The 23,679-nt window shown below is 37.8% G+C and overlaps 1 protein-coding gene across 16 annotated transcripts in view; it reads left to right on the plus strand.

The window, feature by feature from the left end:
* The window catches only part of Inpp4b (inositol polyphosphate-4-phosphatase, type II), a 792,047-nt gene that overhangs the window by 360,323 nt on the left and 408,045 nt on the right, over positions 1-23,679 (plus strand). For 11 of the 16 annotated variants that reach the window (XM_017312729.2, XM_006530858.3, XM_006530854.3 and 8 more), the window contains one exon: positions 12,613-12,676. The exons of 4 other annotated variants lie outside the window; for them this stretch is intronic. The gene's annotated coding sequence lies outside the window, so the exon portion shown is untranslated. Of the gene's footprint in view, positions 1-12,612; positions 12,677-18,048; positions 18,066-23,679 lie in introns of those variants that run through there. One more of the 16 variants, XM_006530857.3, reaches the window with a different exon arrangement.

The raw sequence follows: 23,679 nt of genomic DNA on the forward strand, positions 1-23,679 counted from the left end.
AAATGCATTGTGATGAGAGATAGACAGCTACTTTTCAGAGATCCTGTCCCTCTTTTAGAATTATAATACATATTCTCAGCCTCGTATTTCTTGCCTCTCAACTGAACTATTGGAAATACCCAACATTGGCCAGTAAATGCCCAGTCTGTCTCACCCTTCATCTCTCTACTGGATGCACGGGTGACTAAGTACTCTTCAGGTGATATGCAGAGTGTGTGTGTGTGTGTGTCACTAGGTTTCTGAAGGATTTCATTAAGCAGATTCCTTCTTCACCTGCATGTTCCCTTTACACACCAAATTAGATTCTTGAGTAAAGAGCTTAAGTGACTAAACTTTCAAAGTTAACTATCACAAAACACGGTACTACCCAGATAATGGAAGAAATAAATACTGTTCAGTAAGTGTATCTGGGGCCAGCTAGAAGTCAACATGTGCCTTCAATGATGACTATGCAAGCTTTGCCTAATTTTAGGTAGGGCAGCTCTTATTTGAAATAAGAACATCAAAATAAGTATTGAAATATTTAGCATACAGAAGATGCATCTGTTGGTTTTCAACCACAGAACAAAATCCACACCTGGAGTGATAATCAGAAGAATCATGACATCAAACTTCTGCTGGCCACTTCATTTGACACTTCCACTTATTGATGGAAAGGAAATCAGGGCTTAAATAAAATAATGTTGATCAGTAGCTTGTAGGTTTATATTTCACATGATCAATGACTTGAGTTCTAATCTTTATTAGAAAACATTACCACATTTTAGATATCGTTGGGCCAGTTAGAAAGCTCAGTGTGTAAAGGTACTTGATCTCAACTAAGCCTGAGATTGATCCCTGAAAACCACAGAATTGAGAGAACAGAATCTGCAAATTCTCCTCTGATCTCCATGTGCCCAAACACACAGAAATATCCATATGTACACACACAAACACAAACACACACACACACACACACACACACACACACACACACACCACCAAATGTCATAAAATTTAGGAGGAAATGAGTAAGCTAATACTTTATACAGTTGGTCCTACAGATCCTATCCATGGCTTTGCCATGTTAGTAGAGCACTACTAGATGGGCATCACATCTTTCTACATTATTGCTAAAGTGGCTTCTACACTTTGACTTTACAAGTCTTAAAATTGCTAGACTGAGAATCAACCTCACTAACTAACCACTTCCTTCTTAGGGGTTTTTATTTCCCATGATCAACAACTTAAGACTTCTAATCTTTATTAGAAAACAAGTTATCCAAGTTTAAGTATCTTCGGATCAGATAGAAGATTTAGTGGGCAACAATACTCTAGGTTTTGTTTTTATATCTGGCTACCTGCTTCAAGGAAAAAGTAAATAAAATTGGAAAGTTTTGTTTTCCTCAGTTTAAATCTTGGTATGTTGTATTGGATTCCAAATTTCTTTTGAAGTTAGAACCCAGGAACAGCAGAAAATTTGTTTACTTCTCATGTATCAAAGAAGTGATGAATCCAAGCTCTGAAGAGGCAGAGAGACTATGGAACCGTCCATCTCTGCTTTAGAGTAACACATTACCCAGGAAACTGTGGTTTGGTGTAGAAGCATGTATCTGAACATCTCCTGAGCAGGAAAGCTAACCCAGAGGTTTAAGAACTGAGCATCTCAGCTGGGTAGTAAAGAATGTTCATAATCACCAAAAGAACATTTCAGAAATGTGTTTTGGCTCAATATGGAAAACCAGGTGATTTTTGGCAATGCTGAATGCCTTCTGCATTCCATGCACGTTAACACTCTCTCATTAAAGCTACAACCTCTGGCCCAAGAGAAAGAGATTCTTACTGAAGATAAGGAAAAAAGACAACACTGCTAATCTAACATTTGATAATAACTTAAGGCTTTGAAAAGGTGTTTCTTCAACTAATAAAAGAAAATTAAAATTTTAATTTAGCTTAGAAAAATCATTTTCACCTGTGGTTGAAATGTATTTTATTTCTCATATACTATATGCCAATTCTGTTTCTTTTCTCTCCACCACTCCTAGTTTCTCCACATCTCCCCTCCCATTCATCTCCAACAGTGTAAATCAAAGAGTTTGTGGCTGGATTGATACTTCCTTTTATTGGTAGCATGCAGATTACCTACCTGTACCAAAGATTCTAGAAAATATGGTGAAGGCTCTACATAGGCATCATTCCTACTTGTTTATATTGAATGAGGTGTGTAGGTGTTGTGTTCAGTAATGTGCTTTGCTGTCAGTTTGTGGCAAGTAACCTATAGTCTTGGCAAAAGCCTGGATTATGTAGATATACTAATAAGACTCATTCGGCCAATGTTTCAAGTACACATGATGCTATCCTGGTACAGGAAGCTTTATTTAGTGACAAGAGATGCTAAGTTGGTGCTCAATATCCCCATAGTATAATCTTATACTATTTTGTTTCTAAACTGTCTCTCAAATATAACTTAATTTTAGCTGTCTTCCCCTAAGTTCTCTCTCCCCTCCCTATTCCTACTTGATTCTTCAATTAAAACCTGCTATCTCCCACACTGATCCATAACTATTTATTCTGTTTTCATTTTCTAGGGAGATTTATCCCCTTTTCCAGTCTTTATACCTAATTTCTGTGATTCTATGAGTTGTAATTTGGTTATTATTGACTTAACAGCTAATATATATGTGTATATATATATATATATATATATATATATATTACCTTTCTGGGTCTGGGTTATCGCACTCCAGATGATGTTTTTCTAGTTATGGCCATCTGCTTACATATTTCATAATGTCATATTTTTAAATGGCTCAGTAATACTCCATTGGATAAATGTACCAGTCTTTTCTTTTCCTTTTTCCTTTTTCTCTTTCTTTCTTTCTTCCTTCCTTTCTTTCTTTCTTTCTTTCTTTCTTTCTTTCTTTCTTTCTTTCTTTCTTTCTTTCTTTCTTTCCTTCCTTCCTTCCTTCCTTCCTTCCTTCCTTCCTTCCTTCCTTCCTTCCTTCCTTCCTTCCTTCTTTCTTTCTTTCTTTCTTTCTTTCTTTCTTTCTTTCTTTCTTTCTTTCTTTCTCTGTCTCTCTCTCTCTGTCTCTCTCTCTCTCTCTGTCTCTCTCTCTCTCTCTCTTTCTTTCTTTCTTCCTTCCTTCCTTCCTTCCTTTTTCTTCTGTTGCAGAAGATCTGGATTCTTTCCAATTTCTGGCTATTATGAATAAAGTAGCAATAGATATGGTTGATCAAGTGTCTCTGGTTGGATGAAACATTCTTTGGGTATATGACCAAGAATCGTGTATAGTTGAATCTTGGGGTGAGTGATTCCCATCTTCCCAGGAATCGGACATACTGATTTTCTTAGTTACTGTCCAAGTTTGCACTCTCACGAATAGTAGATGAATACTGCCCTTACCATGTGTCCTCTCCAGCATGAGCTGTCACTTGATTTTATTGATCTTAGCCATTCTGACAGGTGTAAAATGCAATCTTAGAGTAGTTTTGATTTGTGTCTCTCTGATGACTAAGGATGTTGAACATTCTTTAATATTTCCCAGCAACTTGTGTTCCTCTTTTGAGAACTCTCTCTTTAAACCTGTGCCCCATTTTTACTTTACTTACTTTTCTTGATTTCTAGATTTTTGAGTTCTTTATGTATTTTGAATATTAGCCCACTATTGGCTGTGTAGTGTATGAAATGTTTTCCCTTTCAGTAAGCTGCTGCTTAATACAAATGTCAAGATCCTTTGCCATAAACAGCTCTTTTAACTAAAAAGAGAGCTTCCAACAAATAAGAGTATCAACATTTTTATTCCTTTGAATTTACTAGCTAGTTCTGGGAAAGAAACCAAGGCCTCAGTTATATATGTATATGTATTATACACACACACACATATTTTATATATATACATATATATACATATATATGTGTGTGTATATATATGTATATATCTTCAGTCTTTTAAATGCATTTTCTTTTAATTTTGTCACTACTGGGCACCAACTCTCGAATGTCCACACTGACCTTGTCATGGGCCAAGGCTCTTTTAATTTTGTATGTCATGTATGTAATATATTATGATTATGCTTACCTTCACTCTCATTCATTCTTTCTGAGCCACTGTTTCTTCCCAATTAGACTGTCTCTTATATGTGGACATATGCACTACGTATACACAAGTATGCACTGAGGCACCATTGCTGTGTTTACACATGTAATAGTCATGACATATCTATCACAGCATTCCCCAGTGTTCCTTGGTGGCTCTTATATCTGTCTTTAATGATGTTCCCTAAGTCAATAATGTTTTAAGCAAACATTTACTCCAAGAATCAGAATGCAAAGGATTAGGATGTAGCTTACAAGGAGCAATAAACAAGTCCCAGGAATCACCTCCTCCTCCCACCAATGAGCGAGAAAAATTCCTAATCCATTATCAGTTCTACATCCAAAGAAAAGCTTTGTAACAGTCAAATATCAAGGCATAAGATGTCTGACTTGCTTCTGGAGTGGTACTTTAATGGACTCATTATCACTGGGGGAGATAATCTGACCAGGGCAAGGAGTAAAGGTGATTCAAATGACAGAAAAATGACCTGATACAGTGACATGTGCTGATCTTCAAAGGGTTTGTCTAACTAAAGAACCTGAGTTGTGCATAGTGTTTTAAATGATGCTACAAACTACTGCTAAATATATTTTACCTTTAATATGAAAAGAAAATTCCCATTGGTTTGCATCTGTATATCCATGGCTTTTAGCCACAAACATACAATCTACTCTGCACTTTAAAATGTATTTCTTCAATGCACTTATAAAAGGTGAGTGTGTGTGTGTGTGTATGTGTGTGTGTGTGTGTGTGTGTGTGTGTGTGTGTGTGTGATGTAATGAAAAAAATTGTCTGTTTCACTAAAATAAATAGCAGATGTGTAGAAGTTCAGATCTAAAGGCCTTTCTCCTAGGAGCCCCAAAGCATGATGGCTTTGGGATGATTCTGGCCCACCAGCATTTGTCTAAATACCAAACAATGCCTGAGGGTTGAGTCTCGGCTTGGTTGCTTCTTAGAGTTGGCAGAGGTGTCACTTCCCAGAATAAAGAGCCAGATGGCTTCTGTGAAGCATATGTTCTGACCTGACTCTATGTCCTATCACATCATAGGACCAAGACACATGCTTGCACTCAAATTCAAGAAGAATCAGAAACAGGGTTCTGATATCTGCTTTGGTTCTACATGAACTTTTCCAAACATAAAACCCATGTGTTCCAGGTTCTGCTCAGCAAAGCAGCTACGCTGGTCTACCTCCAACAAGCCCAGATATTATCATCTAAACTTTCTGGTATGAATAGAATTGGTTCTTGCTCAGTAAGTAACATAAATGCTACAGCTGCAGTTGTGAAACCTTATTGTATGATAGGTCTTCTTAAGACCAGTGGAATTTTCTAAATTTGTTATTACATAGAGAAAATATGATTTGCTATTATTATAATTACTACATTATTATTATTAGCTGATTATATCACTTTATAGATGAGAAAAGTTACTAATATATGAATGAGAACAGAGATAGAAGGTTAGGGTTCTCCAGAGTCCTATTGGCTGCAGGACACCATTCTCAGAAAGGAAAGACAACTCTGAATATTGTTATGTAAACTCAGCATTGTCCTATGAGCCTTTGAGAATTTTTAACTCTTCATGAGTATCTGCATAATGGTGAAAATATTCAACTCTATTAATATAACCTACATTTCCAAATATTTTATGTTGTTAATATCTAGGCACATTCGAATTTTTCCTATTTAATGTATACTGCAAAAAGTCTTCATACGTTCTTTCTTTCTTTTGTTCCTCTGTTCTTTTTCTTTCTTTCTCCTTTGTTTTGGGATGGATCCAGCTGGCCTGGAACTCTCTCTCTCTCTCTCTCTCTCTCTCTCTCTCTCTCTCTCTCTCTCTCTCTCTCTCTCTCTCTCTCTCTCTCCCTCTCCCTCTCTCTCTCTCTCTCTCTCTCTCTCTTTCTCTCTCTCTCTCTCTCTCTCTCCAGCTCTGGATGGCTCTACCTATGCTGTGAGCTTACTGTCAGGCTTTCTAATGCATGGTCTAGATGTGAGCTGCCACACCTGGCTTACTTTCTGCCTGTGTTTCTGTTTACTTCCCTAGCATAGAATCCTATAATTAGAATTGCTTAAAATTGCCACATTGAAAGTATGAATGAATGTTTTCTGAAAAGCCATTTTCTGGGAAGCCAGTGCCACACTTCTGCTTGTACTATTATGAAGAAACAATTTTGTAATCTCACCTGTTATTATTCTGCATGCCTGTTCAAAATGTTGACTGTGGTGCCTTTAAGGCCATGGTGAATGCTTCACAATAGGCTACCTAAAACATATTTGGCGGCTGTTAAGATACAATGTTCTTGGTATGAGTACCATCCATTAACAACATGGAGTTTGAGTGATTCTTGATGTTCTGATACAGGTACAAGGACACTCAGAGAAAGTGTTTTGGGATGCAGGAAAATGGAGTTCAAAGCAGCTTCAAACTTGAATATTCTTTCTTCCTTGCCAATATGTTAGATGAATTTTTTTGATCACTGCTTTACTAGTTATTTCCTTGTTTAGTAAAGAAGTCAAACACGTGTGTCCTGGGAATATACTTGAGTTATTTTGTTAATACTAACAATTTTTGAAGTATTATACAGTGTTCACTTAGGAGTTATGTTTCCAATTGTAAATTATCCTTTCACTACTTATCTCTTAGTATTAAGTATTTATTTAAAATATATTTTAATGTAGTAGAGTAATTACAAATAGCATCTACTTTTATTTTGATGTTTAAGAAAAGGACTTTTCTCTAGTATAATGTACCTGATGTTTTCTTTGTATAAGCATAGAGGTTTCAAAAGCACTCTTGATCTCTATAAAACTGTATGTAAATGAACTTCATTTACTTTTATTTTTATTTTGTATTTCTTTGTGTTCGTCTCCACAATACACCTGCAATTGGTATCCATGCTGGATATTACAAATGTGTTTTTCTTTCTAAAATGTAGGCAATTTTCTCCACAGCTCCTGGACAATTTTTTTCTTTTGCACTTGTAGTTCTTTTAATGCACCCTTAATTTATGTTTCTCTCTGTCTGTTTCCATGGAGTCCATGTCAGTTTAAATTAAATTATACTAATGAAAATGGCAATTAATTTTTCCCCTCCAAAATTAATCTGAGGGTAAAGTAATACGTCGTCATTTCCATATGTAGCATGGTTGTACATGTCAGGTGCTACGTAATGTTGAATGACAGGATGAATAAAGCAGTACATTTGGCAGGTTCCCATATGGTACCATAAATATGTACATTCCTTTCCGAGTCATTTCTGTATGGTGTTAAATGTTGTATCACAATGACATTTTATCATTAGAGCAAACATCTTTAGCATCCATACTCAAAATTTTCTTTATGATATGCAGCTTCAATGAACTCAGGAAAAATTTAACAGGCTGTAAAATTACTCCCGTTAGAATTTTTGCTTGAAATGTATTAAAAATAGAAATTAATTTGTGCAAAAGTGATATTTTTATTGTAAATACTTTTCCACTCATGCTTGCATTATCGTGCCTTAGTTCATTTTACAGCTTTTTATAATTTTATTTACACAGCTATTCATAAGTTATTTTATTGATTTTGTTGTTACTGCAGCAACAATTCAGGTTATTATTGCTACTACTGGGAAATCACTTTCATATATTTTGAATGGTTTACTTTCTATTTCTTACTATTACATAGAAAAGTTATTGTTACAAATTTACCTTCCATCCTGGGAATATGCTTGAGTTATTTTATTAATTCTAACAATTCGAAGTATTATACAGTTGATTTAAGACCATTTTGAGGTTAACCTTCATGACTGCTAAATTGCACTTTGCTCTTGAAATAAATGATGGAAATTAGGCTACAGTAGTAAGGTTTTAGAAAGTTGATGTAGGGGATAGAATTTTTCACCTTATTTTAGAAGAGGTTAATTATAATAACATTCAATGATGACATATAGATATTATGTTAAAACAGATATATAAATCCCAGCCCTTGTAGGGAACAAAGGCTTGATTTGTTTCTGGGATACTTGAAGACTTCTGTATTTCAAGATTCCCTGAGGGCCTTTTATTCTCTCTCTGAACATTGACCACTTTTTAATTCAACCGTCCCAGCTCCTATGGTTAACATATGACAAAATCTCTTACTGAGAAGGCTCTTCTCCAAAATCACCCAGATATCTCAGGTCAGTATAAAGCATCTAAAATTCAAGTGTCTTCTGTGGGTCAGCATGTAAAATACAACAGTCTCCAGTACAGTTCCTGTTAGATTGATCCACATAAGCCTAGACATCTATAGTAGAAGGGAAGACTGGACCTGAGAAGGGAGACACAGACCAAAGAATGCACTGACCTCTGTCATGGAAAAAGCAATCCCAGATGGTGCCATTTCCACCTCTTTGAATGTGACACATCATAATCATAAACAATAATGTTCAATATGGTCTAAGACCAGGAAGTCACTCATAATAGAACTTTAATGTTTGTCTTAAAAGAAATGCTCATATTCTAATGAATGGAAATGTCCTGTTTGATAATTACTGAGCAGGTAATGATGATTGTGTTAAATGAGACTTACTGTTTGCAATAACTTCCTTGGGGTGTTTGTTTAGTGGGTCTATGGCCTTCAGAAGATTAGAGCAAATATTAGTTCTGGCTACAGGATGGGGAATAACAAGCAATGAGTAACACCACAACAAGGACAAAAGAAGCCTGAGAGATTCAGGTTCATACCTCACAACAGAGGTTTCTGCATCATAAAATTTTGTTCTTTGGTCTTGCACAATTATTCTATAATTCTTATTTATTTCTTTTCTTGCATTTAAAAAGTCATTTAAGGACATGTTGGGGCACTATGTATCACATAAAAATGTTTTTATATCTAAGCAGCTATATTTCTTTTGTATGGATAGACTCATCACAATTTTTAATGTAATGATATTCACTTTATTGTGATACTAAGGAAGGGACATTGACTCCTGTAATATGTACAAGGGGACACAATGTTAATTTCTTTTTTTTTTGTTTGTTTTGTTGTTGTTGTTGTTGGTTTGTTTTTGTTTTGTTTTGTTTTGTTTTGTTTTGTTTTTTGGTTTGGTTTGTTTTTTGAGATAGGGTTTCTCTGTGTAGCCCTGGCTGTCCTGGAACTCACTTTGTAGGCCAAGTTGACCTTGAACTCAGAAATCCACCTGCCTCTGCCTCCCCAGTGCTGGGATTAAAGGCGTGTGCCACCACACCTGGCTTAAAATGTTAATTTCTTGGTGACCTTTAAAAGATGGGTAACTTATAGTATGTTTAAGTGCTAGCATGAAGTTTGCATCTCAGGTACAAAGCGATCATGATCTCATGACCAGAGTGTCTTTTGTAGTATTTACCAAAATAAAAGCTTAATATGCCAAACATATGGCATATGTTGTGTATTACAGATTGTTTTACATCTATTTCGCAACTGATTGATAGGTTATATTTCCTTCAGTTTCATTGTTTTATCTAACTTCTTATTACAAAGATTCCTATCACTTATCCAACCCATTACTGGATCTATCACATTTAAATCAGATCTTTTAAGAGAATTAGTGATGGAATATTTTGTTTCCCAATATAGGTCTGATGTATTTTTTACTCCACTGCAGTTTAATTAACTGTCTAAATTAAAAGCCATTTGCCATGGGCTCTTTGTATCAATGTAGTCTATATCCTTGAGCCCATCCCTCAATATAAAATATTTTTATTCTATATGTATGGATAATTTGCATATTTTTGTTATTACATTCTAAAGAATATAGCATATCCATTTTCATAACATTGACCTTAAGTCTTGCTAATTACTATTATTACGATACAACTTAGATAGGCTGCATTTGGGCTCCATGCATATACTACATCATTTTCTGGAAGCAACTTGCATATCTGAATATTTTAGCTTTTGGTGTGACCTGGGAATCAATGTGAAAGGGATTCACATGTTGCACCTTCATCACTGTGAGGACTGGAAGAATTTTGTTTTCTAAGTAGCACAACAGTTTAAAAAAGTATAATTAACTCAATGAAATATTTTCCATTATCGCATTCATTCCTGTATATTGACCCAACGACCTTGATGTGAGCTAGTTTATTATAACTCTTATAGATAAAATGAAATATTTGTAGTTAATAATGAAGATAAAAAATTGAAAGTTATCTTTCCTTATTGTAAATACAAGGAGTGGGCTAAGGTGGCATTAAAAAATATACTTATTCATGGCATATAAAAATAAATACTGTGATTAAAGAAAACATTGCATATGGGCAAAATGTTCAAAATTTCGATCAATAACATTGTGCTAGAATTAACGTAATGATTCCAACTAATGGCTGGACTATGACTGTGATACGTGAGCTTTCTTTGCTCAGTTCCTTTCATATACCGATTCCTGAGACAGAAAGTACTTATGTCCCCAGGGCCACTCTCAGATAGGCACTAAGAGCCTTCCTAATACTCAAAAGAGCTGAACAACCTTGGCATATTTTACAGGAGTAAAAGGATGTAAACTTGAATCCATGGTAGGAGAAGGCTCATGAAGGTACTCAGAGAATGACTTTTGGTATTTCTTTCTGATGGAGTCCTGTACATCCATGCTCAGAGATCTCAGCAAAAAAGATGCAACAGGAATGACTTATGGAAAACCAAGTGAACTCATTTGGACTCTGAGCTCCAGAGTCCTAGCTGAAGTTAATTACATGAGCCAGCAGGTGAATGACTGACTTTAGTTGTCTAGACTCCAGTGTCCCTTTCCCTAAAGCATTTTCAGGTCTTCATTCTAAGCCATGCTTTGTAATATACTCATCTGACTATCTGGAACAACAAAGAGTAAAGCATCATCCATGCCAAGGCATGCCTTTAAAGAATTAATTAAAAGTATCTCATATAAGGTGTCCTATATATTCATCAGCCATCATCTCCAATTCATTACTGTTTTTCATCTCTGGGGAAGACAGATATTCCCTTTCCCAGTAGTCATTAATTACCTGTTGCTCTTCCTCAAGGGATGGGGTGTTGTGAGATCACCCTTATTCATATTGTATGTCAACTGGTGTTATCATCTTTGACATCTTGTTTAAACAACCATGTTGTTGAGTTTCACACATGCACCTCTCTGTAATATATAGAAGACATCTCGCAGCAGATTTCCTGATCCTTTGGCCCTTAGATTTGCTGGTCCCTCTTCCACAGTGCTCTGTGATTTTGGTGTAGGGAGCTGGTTAAATATGTCACTTGGGCTGGGTATCCCACTATCATTCTCTGCATTTTGACCAGCTGTGCTTTCTGTATGTTTTTCTATCTGCTGCAAATAGAAGCTTCTTTAATGAGAGACACAAGACATTTACCTGTTGCTCTAAGAATATGCATTTAGAATAGTGTTAGACATGATACTTACTCAAGAAATGTCAGTTGTAGGTTCACCTTTAGTCTCCATAGCTTCACAGCCATGACTAGGTGGCTAGATTTCGAGTATGAAGCATAAAGCTCCTCCTGCTGAGTGCATCTAATGTCCAATTAGATAGGTGCTTGTTACTACTAAGATACAGTGCCAGTGGTGCACCTGGGTATCTCTTGTTATGCTAGCCATTGTGGGTCTTGGTGTCACAGCTGGGTAACACTATTGATTCTTTTTCCCTTGACATCTTGCATAAGATCTTCTGGTACAATGAAAGTCAGCCCTTAGGGAAGAGACATTTGGGTAGGATCCAGCTGGATTCCTTCAAGTCCTTTGTCTAAAGTATATGGTGTCTTCAGTAACAGAAACTCACGTTCAAGTTCTGTGAAGCAATGAAATACAACAGTGATGCCTTTATACACATACACAAATACATGCATTTATTATGTAATCTTATGTAAATGTAAAGCAATATTATTCCCTGTCTTTTGTGGGCATAAACCCTGGAAAAAATACAGACACTAGGAAAGGAAAGGGGGCTATGATGTGAGAAGAGAAACTGAAGAGAGATGATGTGAATATGAGGAGGGGTTGGTAGGGGGAGGGTTTGAAAGGTGAGGAAGAAGGTAATACTGGGAAGAGGAGAGACAAGGTACAAATGACACTAAGGTCTGAAAAGTCCAGAGCCTCTTATCAGACTGTTTTAAGAGTTCATAAGTTGTCCCCCAGAAGCCAACTAAAGGCTAGCCTTGAAGATAGTCATTCTTGGAATGTGTAGGGTTTGGGTAATATAGACCTACTGTGTTGAACTCATGATGGCCTGTGGTATGAGGAATAAAAGAATTAATCTATGCAATGTAGAGCAGTGTCTGGCAAAGAACAGTACCGGGCACATGTGAGGAGGACATAAAGGACAATGATAATTCTTCTAGTAATCTCTTTGAGTTACAAGGTTATTATCTCAGACTAGAAGTAGTATTTTATGAACAATGTAATGAGTCCCCCATGTTTATAATGCTGTGTATTTATTTGATCTATTCATGGATGGATACTTTAATAAGATGAGGTGTGTGTGTGTGTGTGTGTGTGTGTGTGTGTGTGTAAAATACAACATTCTAAAACTTTGTTCTTTTGTACTTTACAGAGCCCTAAAACCAGCGAAACAATAATCAAAGGTACAAGGTGTTGAAGAACACAACCTATATCAGGTACAGGAGTCATTCCCCATAACAATACATAATAAGCATTGCAATGATAACTGTTCAAGCATATCACTTCTTTGTTAACAATCTGTTTTATAGCAGTGCTTGTTTGGTGACTTAGATAGGTGTGAATGCATACTGAAAGGCAGTTGAGTATATTATGAATATAAATTAATTGCTTTGTCTACAAAGGTAATATTTGGAAGCTTCAAGTACAGTGGGTATAGACAGAAATGTGAAAATTAACAAAGTATCATTACCCATTAGGAAGCAACCTCTGAAAGGCTTTTACAAGACTGCACGGGACAGGAATGTTCATTCTTGCCTTTACAGGACTTAATGCCCAGTGGGAGAGATAATATAAGCAAATATTCATATGTGAGAAGAGTTTATGATTAAATGCTATTAAGGAAAAGTGCAGCATTCAATAGGGCAACACACTGAGAAAGAATGGAAGAGTTTACTGAGTTTGGATAAATAGTATTTATTTTCTGGGTGTCTTTTAGATTAAGACCTAAAGTGTGAGCTTATATAAAGATACTCAGGAATATTTATGAGCATGAAATAAAAATGGAAGGAGGAAACAGAGGAAGATGAGGAGGAGGAAGAAAAGGAGAAGAAAAGAAGGGAGAGGGGAGGAAGAAAAAGGGGATGGGAAAAGAAAAGGACTCAGAAATAAGAAATAGAATGGGTACTGTGACATCATTATGATCACGCAGGTGGAGACAGACATGAGCTAAGTCTAAGGTGAAGAAAGAAACCAGCCTGGCATGACAGGGGATTAATATCTATCATAAGGTGACTATGGACCATTTGCCTTTGTAAATTTAACGTATGTTTTGTTTTTGCTGTTGTGCCTGGCCCATGTATTTTCTCTTGATTCGCAGCATAGAGATGGTTTTAGATCTTTCCCTTTCCCTCAAACTTTGCATTCCATCTCCTGGGGAAGTGAAATTGGGTCACTGCTGCATGGAGAAGTGTCCAATGAGTTCATACCTTTGGGTGCAACTTCCCTGTAACAAAATTTATATCAAGGTTTGAGGTAAAGAGAGTTTGGACTTATCTGAAAACTGAAATTATCAGCTGCTTTAAGCACAGAATAACAGCATCAACTCTTTATACATCGTACCAAAGCAAAATCAACACACACACACACACACACACGCACACACACACACACAAATTACTATTAAAGGACTTTTTGGGGGACCACCAGCTCTTGAATAATGGGAGACATTTATTATGAATGCCTAGACCTTATAGTTAGGCTCATTCTCAACTAGCTCATAACTTAATAACTCATCTGTTCTATGTTTGCCACGTGACTTATTAGTTCCTCTCCCACAATCCTATCTCTTCCCGAAAGTCCCATCTTCTCCCTCCTGACTTTGCAATAGGCCATGAGATTCTTAGTTTACTGATCAGGTGAGAGAAGGAGTGTTTACAAAACATTGATACAAGTGATGGCTAACAATACCAAAACTTGACCTGTAATCAGATCTCTGCTGGTTACAGGTCAGCATTTGTATGATATAGAGATAGCTTTTACCTAATGTATTAAAAAAAATCACTCCAGGGGACTGGAGAGTTGCCTCAGGAGTTAAGAACACTGGCTGCTCTTCCAGAGGACCTGAGTTCAATTTCCAGCAAACACATGGCAGCCCATAACTGTCTGTAGCCTGTAACTACCGTTCCAGAGGATCTGGTACCCTCACACAGACATACATGCAATCAAATCACCAATGTACATACAATAAAAATAAACAAATTATTTTTAAGAACACATCACTCGAACACACTACACACACACTACACACACACACACATTGGCAGATATGTATGTGCAGACACGAACTTAATGTTTAATATTGTACGTTTATGTTCTACTTATCTTAATATTTCCCAAATCTATTTATAGGATTGTAGTGAGAGTAGTTTCATTAGATTTTCTTGGGATCTGTTTTAACATATTCCTTTACAGCTGAGCCAAGCATGCTTTTAGGAATGGAGGCCCATTTTATGTTTATGGATACTAAACCAGCACAGGTAGTTTCCCAAAACCCAGACAACTGAAGCCAGGGAATCTCCTCACATGGGCGGTTTAGCTTCACCTAGCACAGAGTGTTCTTGCCTAGATTATATGGCTAGTTGCTTCAAGTACTCAGTATATTTGGAAGTGAAGAGCTAGTGTTAGGTGACAATAAGGATCTCTGAAATAAGAGCTTAATAAATAATGTTTAATAACAGCATTAGCAATGTTGGTTTTTAAAGTCAAATCAACACAGGAAAACCACCAAATTACTGTTTGCATCTTAACTAACCTGACTCATTTCTTTCCACCCAAAATGCTTAGTCTTAATTTTAAAATTCTCATAACTTAAGCCTACCCTTAATCCCCAGATCAAGCAAACTTCTTGCAGCGGGGCTAGTGAGTAGAGCTGAGGCTTAGGTCCATATGTTAAAGAATATATATGCTGGGATTGCCTACACAAGGTGACAAAAGTCCCAAGGACTCGGAGATCTATAGCTCATTCACACTTTACCAAGAGAAAGTTTATCACTTCTGTATGAAAGGCCATGGGTTTTTATAGATGAATTCAACATCTTAATTATTATTGAAAAAGAAGAAAATCAGAAATAATTCCCCAAGGCTCTGTTTTACCTGCTGAGAGACACGAGGTAGCTTCCTTTCACTATTCATCTCCTCGTTTGCTTTCTACTAAGGAGCGTTTCAAATCTGGAATATAATTAGAAATCTTAATTGAAAATAGTTTCTTAAGACAAGGAAAAGAAAGCCAAGGATCAACATGGATTGACACGGAAGCAAGTCAAGAGGAAAACAGAAATAGTGAGATAACCTGTACTGAGCAAGAACCAGTGAGGGCTTACAGGGGCCTCTGAGGATTTGCTACACAGTTGCAATGTGAACTTACTGAGGCCCCTTTTCAGACGAGTAAAATCTCTCATTCTTCATAGGTTATAATTCCCAGAGTTTTTGTTTTCTTTGTTAGGAAGAATAGTGGTCTTCCGTTCTGAAGTCTCGGATACACATCGACTCCCTCCCTCTCTGTGCTGCCCTGGATTCTCTTTAACTATTCTCTACATGTCGCACCCATCATCTTTATCTTTAGATTTTCTAATTTCAGTTTTCAGTACAATTTCTATTTGGCCTGGTGTCTCCAATTACATACTGGCTGGTGCTTCGTACGCAAGCTAGATGTATATTAGTGAGCACTAGAAAGGAAACAGCAGGAAGCCAAACCAGAAAGGATGCTAGCTTTGTGGACATGTACCGTGATATCTAGCACAGAGTGTCTCCATTGAAAGCATGGAGACTGCTTATCGATTGTGTCCAACACAGGCAGACTCAAAGGCAGATTCATTGATCTTTTCATTCAAACTGGCTCTTGGTGGTGTTATAATGTTATAGATTCTTCCACCCTGGCTGTAAGCTCCACTTATAGTCAAGGCAGCATGTTGCTGAATTGCACATGGCACTTTGAGGCTTACTCAGTAGGTGCTCAGTGTTTGGTTCATTGAGTGACACTGTCAGTTCACAGTATCACAGAACAAATAAGTCCACTTATGCTATTCTTTGGGTTAAAAACCATGCCTCACATAATGGCAGGAATTATCCGAGCTTCCAGTGAATGCTGCCATTAGATGAGATCACACCTATATGCTGCTTCCATTGTACCAGTCACTTTGCTGACATTCATGGATAGTCCACATCCTTGGCCATTTGTCTTTGATTTCATTTAGAATCCTCTCTTCCTACTGCCTTCCTTATTCTTTTTCTCTTTCCCTCTCACTCTTTCTCCCTTCCTCCTTTTATTTGTCTCCAAATTTTTTGACATACAAATCTTTTAAATTCCTATTAAACAGGAAATTCATGGAGCAGCGCTAGGTGCCCCATGAGATTATTATTTCACTACTTTAATATTTGTTTAGTTTTCAGAAAGTGTTCTGTGTTTGACATCAGTAGAAATTGAGCTCAACAGAGTCTATGAAAGCCAAGTGACATGCTCTCTTCCTTTTCTCTCTCTTCTGTATCATCTTATTTTTCCCTTCCATGAGAGTGAACCACGAGAAAACTCGTGATTTGCTCCCATCCTGACACCTGCATTACTGGAGTGAGGAATTCAGCCTGTGAATATCATGACAAAAGACTTATCAGTTGGCTGTGTCAGGATAAATGGGTCCTCCATTTCCTGTTTATATTCTTCAGAGTCAGGAGCCAGACCTGCTGCTATCCAGTGGAACCTTGGTTCATTGAAAGTTTCATGCATCTTTTTTCTTATGTCTTTTCCTATGTTCCATCTTTGGTTAATAAGTTGCATGTGCATGATGTTGAGAACTGTTTCTGCATATCTGCTTCTACAGCCTCCCTGCCTCTTCTCTTGACATGAAGGGGTATACCACAGGTAAAGCTTGAGTAAATCTTGCTTCGGTGGTCTTTTAGAATGCATGGCATGCACTTCCATTTGCTTCTGGTCACCAGGAGAGTCTTCAGTTGCAGTACCACACCCTGCTTTCAACATTACACCCAAAAACATACTGCAGGTTAATATATTTAGTTGTTGGCATAGTCTAATAAATGGGAATTAGCATCTTCCCAATATAAAAAAGTGTATCCAAGGAATAATATAGTGAAATAAATTGTCCAAGAAGCCAGAGTAAGCAGAAGAGCATGGTAAGCTGACTGATACTCATTGTCAGTGCTTTAAGCACTTGCTAGTCACTTGGTGAATGACTAGAATTATAGATGCCATGTGAGAGGAACTCCAGCATATACACCAGAATAATATGGCATAAAAGAATGTAAAGAGGCCCTAGAATAGCAGCAAGAAGTATTAAAACAAAGGCAAGATTGTTACATCAATAAAAGAACAGAGACTAGTGAGGAAATGTTCACAGTACTTCTCAGGGAAAAGAGGAGTCAGAAGTTCTATGTGACAGTGATGAAGGCAGAGGTGTGTGGAGGACAGAGCAAGAGATGACGCAAGGGAAGTACAGAGAGAGGGGCCAGAGAGAGGGGTACAGAGAGAGGGGTGAATAGAGAGGGGTGCAGAGGGGGTTGCAGAGGGATGTAGTGATTGGGGGCAAAGAGAGGGGTACAGAGAGAGGTACAGAAAGAGGTTTTTGGAGAGAGGGGTGCAGAGAAAGGGGTATAGGGCTGAATATAGACCCAGCTGCAGTGCTAGTAATATTAAGCACTGAAAACCAGTGTTACAGAGACTGAAGAGGAAACTTTTCTATGTGTTCCATGCACTTTGTACATGTTCGGTGCTTATTAAATGCATGTCATACAAATGGAGGGTATATCTTCTCTTCACTTTTCCTCTTGCTAGAACTGAAGAAGTCATGGAATTGACCTCTACAAGCCATCAGGAAGGTAGGCAAGGAGAAGTAGTGAAGTTGTCCCATGATTTTATATATATTATTCAGGCATAAAGTGCGTTCCCAGTCCCTCCATGTCTTAGTGCTTGCCATTCCTTTCTGATCAGAGAAGACAACTCATGATATGGATGGATTTATTAAATCAACCCATGGCTTGTTCTAGTTCTGTGACATGTCTTAGACAATTGCAGCATGAATGTGTAGGCGCCTTAGTGTCCTTGAATGTAACACTTCACCCCTGTTCATTTGGAGTCAGTTGTTTAGCAACTCAATCTTCCTTGCTTCACACTGTACAATTTATGTTCACTGTAGAGTGATTTTACTAAGTAAATATTTTAAGCTATGATGTGTGATTGTGTGTGCTTCAGAGAACTAAGAATCCAGCAATGAAAAAATGTTATATCCTTTGTAGATAACCCTGGGCACTATGTGAACTTCTCTACAGAGCTAAAGTGAAATTCCAATAGTCACACCTGGACATTTATTCTTGCCTACAATAATAAAAATGCAGAAGACAGTGTTTGAATAAAATGTGTTTTCTGTCTAACTTAGAAATTTTAAATTTCAAAAAAGAGAGAGAAATGCATCATCCGAAACTGCAGATATTTTGATCAATACTGCTTAGAATTTGAAATGTATCATCATAAGCAGAGAACCGGACAGCTTCTGGGACGGGCAGAAGCACAGAGCCGCTGAGGCAGCAGCCTGGGCAGGCCGCAGACAACCGACCACCATCCGAACCAGAGGACAGGTGTCCGCCTGGCTTGGGAGGCAGCCTCAGCCTCAGCAGCAGCTGTCGCCATCTTGGTTCCGGGACTCAGCAGAACTTAGGAAATTAGTCTGAACAGGTTAGAGGGTGCGCCAGAGAACCGGACAGCTTCTGGGACGGGCAGAAGCACAGAGCCGCTGAGGCAGCACTCTTGGCGGGCCACAGACAGCCGGCCACCGTCCGGACCAGAGGACAGGTGTCCGCCTGGCTCGGGAGACAGCCTCAGCCTCAGGAGCAGCGGTCACCATCTTGGTTGCAGGACTCCCTGGAACTTAGGATTTTAGTCTGCACAGGTGAGAGTCTGCACCACAGAAGCTGACAGCTTCTGGGAACTGCCAAAGCAACACAGCTTCTGAGAGAGGCCCTGTTTTGGGCCTTCTTCTTCGACCAGGAGGAGGTCCAAAAACAAGATATCTGCGCACCTTCCCTGTAAGAGAGCTTGCCAGCAGAGAGTGCTCTGAGCACTGAAACTCAGAGGAGAGAATCTGTCTCCCAGGTCTGCTGAGAGACGGTAACAGAATCACCAGAAGAACAATCTCTAAACAGAGTCAACTAAAACTACTAACTCCAGAGATTACCAGATGGCGAAAGGTAAACGTAGGAATCCTACTAACAGGAACCAAGACCACTCACCATCATCAGAACCCAGCACTCCCACTTCGCCCAGTCCAGGGCACCCCAACACACCCGAAAACCTAGACCTAGATTTAAAAACATATCTCATGATGATGGTAGAGGACATCAAGAAGGACTTTAATAAATCACTTAAAGAAATACAGGAGAACACTGCTAAAGAGTTACAAGTCCTTAAAGAAAAACAGGAAAACACAATCAAACAGGTAGAAGTCCTTACAGAAAAAGAGGAAAAAACATACAAACAGGTGATGGAAATGAACAAAACCATACTAGACCTAAAAAGGGAAGTAGAAACAATAAAGAAAACCCAAAGTGAGGCAACACTGGAGATAGAAACCCTAGGAAAGAAATCTGGAACCATAGATTTGAGCATCAGCAACAGAATACAAGAGATGGAAGAGAGAATCTCAGGTGCAGAAGATTCCATAGAGAACATCGGCACAACAATCAAAGAAAATGGAAAATGCAAAAAGATCCTAACTCAAAATATCCAGGAAATCCAGGACACAATGAGAAGACCAAACCTACGGATAATAGGAGTGGATGAGAATGAAGATTTTCAACTCAAAGGACCAGCAAACATCTTCAACAAAATTATTGAAGAAAACTTCCCAAATATAAAGAAAGAGATACCTATGAACATACAAGAAGCCTACAGAACTCCAAATAGACTGGACCAGAAAAGAAATTCCTCCTGACACATAATAATCAGAACAACAAATGCACTAAATAAAGATAGAATACTAAAAGTGGTAAGGGAAAAAGGTCAAGTAACATACAAAGGCAAGCCTATCAGAATTACACCAGATTTTTCACCAGAGACTATGAAAGCCAGAAGAGCCTGGACAGATGTTATACAGACACTAAGAGAACACAAATTCCAGCCCAGGCTACTATACCCAGCCAAACTCTCAATTACCATAGATGGAGAAACCAAAGTATTCCATGACAAAACCAAATTCACACATTATCTCTCCACGAATCCAGCTCTTCAAAGGTTAATAACAGAAAAAAACCAATACAAGAACGGGAACAATGCCCTAGAAAAAACAAGAAGGTAATCCCTCAACAAACCTAAAAGAAGACAGCCACAAGAACAGAATGCCAACTTTAACAACAAAAATAACAGGAAGCAACAATTACTTTTCCTTAATATCTCTTAACATCAATGGTCTCAACTCCCCAATAAAAAGACATAGACTAACAAACTGGCTACACAAACAAGACCCAACATTTTGCTGTTTACAGGAGACACATCTCAGAGAAAAAGATAGACACTACCTCAGAATAAAAGGCTGGAAAACAATTTTCCAAGCAAATGGTATGAAGAAACAAGCTGGAGTAGCCATCCTAATATCTGATAAGATTGACTTCCAACCCAAAGTCATCAAAAAAGACAAGGAGGGGCACTTTGTTCTCATCAAAGGTAAAATCCTCCAAGAGGAACTCTCAATTCTGAATATCTATGCGCCAAATACAAGGGCAGCCACATTCATTAAAGAAACTTTAGTAAAGCTCAAAGCACACATTGCACCTCACACAATAATAGTGGGAGACTTCAACACACCACTTTCACCAATGGACAGATCATGGAAACAGAAACTAAACAGGGACACACTGAAACTAACAGAAGTGATGAAACAAATGGATCTGACAGATATCTACAGAACATTTTATCCTAAAACAAAAGGATATACCTTCTTCTCAGCACCTCATGGTACCTTCTCCAAAATTGACCACATAATAGGTCACAAAACAGGCCTCAACAGATACAAAAATATTGAAATTGTCCCATGTATCTTATCAGATCACCATGCACTAAGGCTGATCTTCAATAACAAAAAAAATAACAGAAAGCCAACACTCACGTGGAAACTGAACAACACTCTTCTCAATGATACCTTGGTCAAGGAAGGAATAAAGAAAGAAATTAAAGACTTTTTAGAGTTTAATGAAAATGAAGCCACAACGTACCCAAACATTTGGGACACAATGAAAGCATTTCTAAGAGGGAAACTCATAGCTCTGAGTGCCTCCATGAAGAAACGGGAGAGAGCACATACTAGCAGCTTGACAACACATCTAAAAGCTCCAAAAAAAAGGAAGCAAATTCACCTAAGAGGAGTAGACGGCAGGAAATAATCAAACTCAGGGGTGAAATCAACCAAGTGGAAACAAGAAGAACTATTCAAAGAATTAACCAAACGAGGAGTTGGTTCTTTGAGAAAATCAACAAGATAGATAAACCCTTAGCTAGACTCACTAGAGGGCACAGAGACAAAATCCTAATTAACAAAATCAGAACTGAAAAGGGAGACATAACAACAGATCCTGAAGAAATCCAAAACACCATCAGATCCTTCTACAAAAGGCTATACTCAACAAAACTGGAAAACCTGGACGAAATGGACAAATTTCTGGACAGATACCAGGTACCAAAGTTGAATCAGGATCAAGTTGACCTTCTAAACAGTCCCATATCCCCTAAAGAAATAGAAGCAGTTATAAATAGTCTCCCAGCCAAAAAAAGCCCAGGACCAGACGGGTTTAGTGCAGAGTTCTATCAGACCTTCAAAGAAGATCTAATTCCAGTTCTGCACAAACTTTTTCACAAGATAGAAGTAGAAAGTACTCTACCCAACTCATTTTATGAAGCCACTATTACTCTGATACCTAAACCACAGAAAGATCCAACAAAGATAGAGAACTTCAGACCAATTTCTCTTATGAATATCGATGCAAAAATCCTCAATAAAATTCTCGCTAACCGAATCCAAGAACATATTAAAGCAATCATCCATCCTGACCAAGTAGGTTTTATTCCAGGAATGCAGGGATGGTTTAATATATGAAAATCCATCAATGTAATCCATTATATAAACAAACTCAAAGACAAAAACCACATGATCATCTCCTTGGATGCAGAAAAAGCATTTGACAAGATCCAACACCCATTCATGATAAAAGTTCTGGAAACATCAGGAATTCAAGGCCCATACCTAAACATGATAAAAGCAATTTACAGCAAACCAGTAGCCAACATCAAAGTAAATGGAGAGAAGCTGGAAGCAATCCCACTAAAATCAGGGACTAGACAAGGCTGCCCACTTTCTCCCTACCTTTTCAACATAGTACTTGAAGTATTAGCCAGAGCAATTCGACAACAAAAGAAGATCAAGGGGATACGAATTGGAAAGGAGGAAGTCAAAATATCACTTTTTGCAGATGATATGATAGTATATATAAGTGACCCTAAAAATTCCACCAGAGAACTCCTAAACCTGATAAACAGCTTCGGTGAAGTAGCTGGATATAAAATTAACTCAAACAAGTCAATGGCCTTTCTCTACACAAAGAATAAACAGGCTGAGAAAGAAATTAGGGAAACAACACCCTTCTCAATAGTCACAAATAATATAAAATATCTCGGCGTGACTCTAACTAAGGAAGTGAAAGATCTGTATGATAAAAACTTCAAGTCTCAGAAGAAAGAAATTAAAGAAGATCTCAGAAGATGGAAAGATCTCCCATGCTCATGGATTGGCAGGATCAATATTGTAAAAATGGCTATCTTGCCAAAAGCAATCTACAGATTCAATGCAATCCCCATCAAAATTCCAACTCAATTCTTCAACGAATTAGAAGGAGCAATTTGCAAATTCATCTGGAATAACAAAAAACCTAGGATAGCAAAAACTCTTCTCAAGGATAAAAGAACCTCTGGTGGAATCACCATGCCTGACCTAAAGCTTTACTACAGAGCAATTGTGATAAAAACTGCATGGTACTGGTATAGAGACAGACAAGTAGACCAATGGAATAGAATTGAAGACCCAGAAATGAACCCACACACCTATGGTCACTTGATCTTCGACAAGGGAGCTAAAACCATCCAGTGGAAGAAAGACAGCATTTTCAACAAATGGTGCTGGCACAACTGGTTGTTATCATGTAGAAGAATTCGAATCGATCCATACTTATCTCCTTGTACTAAGGTCAAATCTAAATGGATCAAAGAACTTCACATAAAACCAGAGACACTGAAACTTATAGAGGAGAAAGTGGGGAAAAGCCTTGAAGATATGGGCACAGGGGAAAAATTCCTGAACAGAACAGCAATGGCTTGTGCTGTAAGATCCAGAATTGACAAATGGGACCTAATGAAACTCCAAAGTTTCTGCAAGGCAAAAGACACCGTCAATAA

The sequence above is a fragment of the Mus musculus genome, chromosome 8, assembly GCF_000001635.26.
Source record: "Mus musculus strain C57BL/6J chromosome 8, GRCm38.p6 C57BL/6J".
Taxonomy (NCBI): Eukaryota; Metazoa; Chordata; class Mammalia; order Rodentia; family Muridae; genus Mus; species Mus musculus.